The following is a 3348-nucleotide window of genomic DNA, read 5'->3' as shown; positions in this document are numbered from 1 at the left end:
CACGTCCAAGCACATGGCCTTGCACATCTGGGACAGCGCCAGCAGGTCCCGGGAGAAGGGCTCGCTGGGGAGGCGCCACCGGTTGGTCGAGCCGGCCACCTGGCGCTCTGGCCGAGCTCGGTGCTTCTTGGGAGACAAGAGAGAAAATGGTTTCTCAGTCACACACACATGCCAGCCCTTCCACACGCACGGCCAGAAGCAAACCAGGACACGCTCCACTGCGGTTGACGCCCACGTGGCCCGTTTCCCATGAGCCCTCGGTGCGGGGCGAGTCCATTCAGCATCCGTCAGTAGGCGGTTCCAGGGATGGGGGACCCGGGACAGGAGGTGCGGGCGCTGAGCGTCCGGGAGAAGGTGCTCCTTGGCCTGTGGCTCTGAAGAGCCCCGAGGCGGGCACAGGCGACGCCCCAGGAGCTGCTCTGCGAGTCCTCACCCCGGCGTGAACCCGGAGGCCAGGCGGAGGCGGCCCGCCAGCGGCCGTCTGGTTTTTGTAAATTGCGGTAAAATACACAAGACAGAGACCCACCGTGTGTCCATTTCCCGGTGTCCGTTGAGTGGCCTTCAGTGCGTGACAGTGCTGTCAGCCATCGGCACCCCAAATCAGAACACTTCCATTCCCCACAGGAAACCCTGTCCCCCCACCGCCTGCCCCTGCCCCCAGCTCCCGGCAGCCACCAATCTGCTTTCTGCTCCTGCAGGGCTGCTGTTCTAGCTATCAATTGTTAATGTTTTTATTGATCTCAGAGAGGATGGGAGAGAGAGAGAGAGAGAGAGAGAGAGAGAGAGAGAGAGAGAAACATCAGTGACGAGAACCATGGGAGGGAGAGAGAGAGAGAGAAACATCAGTGATGAGAACCATGGATCGGCCGCCTCCTGCACGCCCCGCACTGGGGATGGAGCCCGCACCCTGGGCCTGGGCCCTGACCGGGAATCGAACCCTGACCTCCTGGTTCCTAGGTTGATGCTCAACCAGTGAGTCACGCCGGCCGTGCTGGGTATTTCTATGTAAATACAACATGTGGGGTGTGTCTGGCTCCTTCACTCAGCGTAATGTTTTCAGTTCCACCCACGTGGCAGCATGCGTCCACATTCACTGCCTCCAACGCATGCTGCGGCCGTGGGCGGCCAGTAGCCTCTGAGCCTCCCGGGGCTCGTACGGTGAGTGGGATGATGGCCTGACGGTGAGGACGAGGACGCGGTGCCGGTGCTGATCCGAAAACGATAAAATCGGCCCGGCTGCCGGCTCAGGGGCTGAGCGTCGACCTGTGACCCAGGAAGTCAGGGTTCGATTCCCGGTCAGGGCACAGGCCCGGGTTGCGGCTCCATCCCCCGTGGGGGGCGTGCAGGAGGCGGCCAATCCGTGATTCTCTCTTATCATTGATGCTTCTCTTTCTCTCCCTCTCCCTTCCTCTCTGACATCAATAAAAAATGTATTTTAAAATACCAAAAATGATAAAATAAAACACGGGCTGGGAGCTGTGCCCTGGTCTAGTGCCTGGAGCGTGGTGGGTGGTGGGAACGTGGAATTGGGATCCCCATGTGGCGGTCAGCCCAGGACCCAGCCCTCTGACCCACGTCCCAGCAGAGTCGGCCGCTAGGCACAGACCGTCCCCCCCTCCCCGGGAGCCTTGGGGCCACGGCTCCCCCCATGCTGCCCTCAGGAGACGCCCACCACTCTCACCTGATTCAACATTTTCACCACCGACAGCGAGGATTCCACGGGGGCAGGAAGGGAGAGAACCACCTGGAAGACACAACAGGTAAAGGTTCCCTTTTCTTTCTTTTATAAAAAAAATATTTTTATTGCTTTCAGAGAGGAAGGGAGAGGGATGGAGGTAGAAACATCAGTGATGAGAGAGAACCATGGACCGGCCGCCCCCTGCCTGTCCCCCACTGGGGATGGAGCCCGCAGCCCGGGCCTGCGCCCTGACCGGGAATCGAACTGTGACCTGGCTCATAGGTCGAGCTGGACCCCGGAGCTTGCCGGCCGGGCTGGTCTGTGAAAGGTGACCTGACAGCTCTCTGCAGGACGGGCTCCGAGAAAGCAAAGCAAAGACACCAGGTTCTTCCCTTTTCCCGAGGATGGGACCAGCCGATCACAGACTCGCTAAGTGCGATGGTCCCTGGGCTCCCAGCCCCTCTGCCTCCGGCCTGGACCCCCCAGGTCCCCCAAACAGCGCCAGTGGGAGGAGTGAGGGCTCTGGGGGCTGGAGAGGAGCAGCCACACTCACTGCTCCGCGTGCGTCCACAGGGGAGCTCGTCCGTGTCCGTCAGAGGCGCTCTCACTGCATCGGCCGAGTCGCGGGCTGTCCACCCCCCGAGGCTGGGTCCTGGCGCATTCGGGGCCCCAGGCACCGGGCGCCCGGCTGGCTGTTTTCCCTGCAGGGGCCGCGTGCTCCGGCGGGTGCTGCCCTCGGCTTCCTGGGTGCTGTGGGTGCCGTGGCGACTCAGGGACATTCCGAGAGTTCCTGTTCCGCCTGGTCTCCGCACAGCTGGGCTGCGGGCAGTGCGCCTCAGAGCCACCACTGCCACGCACTGGGGCCAGGCACCCACTCAGCCTCCCTCCTTAGGGGGCGGTCGGGTCACCCCACTTTCCTGTGGTGCCCAACTCCTCACAGCATGGGCGGCCTGGAAGGTCCTCGAGAACGGCCCCGCTTCCGGCCTCCTCTGTGAAGGGAGGGGCTGGCCCAGAGGTTCTCGGCCCCTCGGCCCCCCGGCCCCTCCCAGTGCTCTGTGCTGGGGGGTCTAGGTCTACCTCAGGTCCAGATGTGGTTTGATTAAAAGATTTACATAAAAATGGGCGAGCTATGCGTCACTGAAAGCCGTGCCGATGGCTTTGCTGTATGACCCGGGCACACCCTTACCCGGGGGCCAGAGCCTATGCCCCAAAGGGGTGTGTGTGTGTGTGTTGCGTGTGTGTTGGGGGGTGTGTGTTGCATGTGTGTGTTGTGTGTTGTGTGTGTTGCATGTGTTGGATATGTGTTGGGTGTGTGTGTTGGGTGTGCTGTGTGTGTGTGTATGTTGTGTGTTGGGTGTGTGTGTTGGGGGTGTGTGTTGGCTGTGTTGGGTGTGTGTGTATGTGTGTTGCATGTTGGGGGTGTGTGTTGGGGGTGTGTGTTGCATGTTGGGTGTGTGTATTGCGTGTTGGGTGTTGCGTGTTGGGTGTATTGTGTTGGGTGTGTGTTGGGTGTGCGTGTTGGGTGTGTGTTGGGTGTGCGTATTGTGTGTTGTGTGTGTTGCGTGTTGGGTGTATTGTGTTGGGTGTATATTGGGGGTGTGTGTTGGGTGTGTGTTGGATGTGCATGTTGGGTGTGTGTTGGGTGTGTGTATTGTGTGTTGTGTGTGTTG

The sequence above is a fragment of the Myotis davidii genome, unplaced genomic scaffold, assembly GCF_000327345.1.
Source record: "Myotis davidii unplaced genomic scaffold, ASM32734v1 scaffold1055, whole genome shotgun sequence".
NCBI lineage: Eukaryota > Metazoa > Chordata > Mammalia > Chiroptera > Vespertilionidae > Myotis > Myotis davidii.
Note: the sequence above shows the minus strand (reverse complement) of the source record.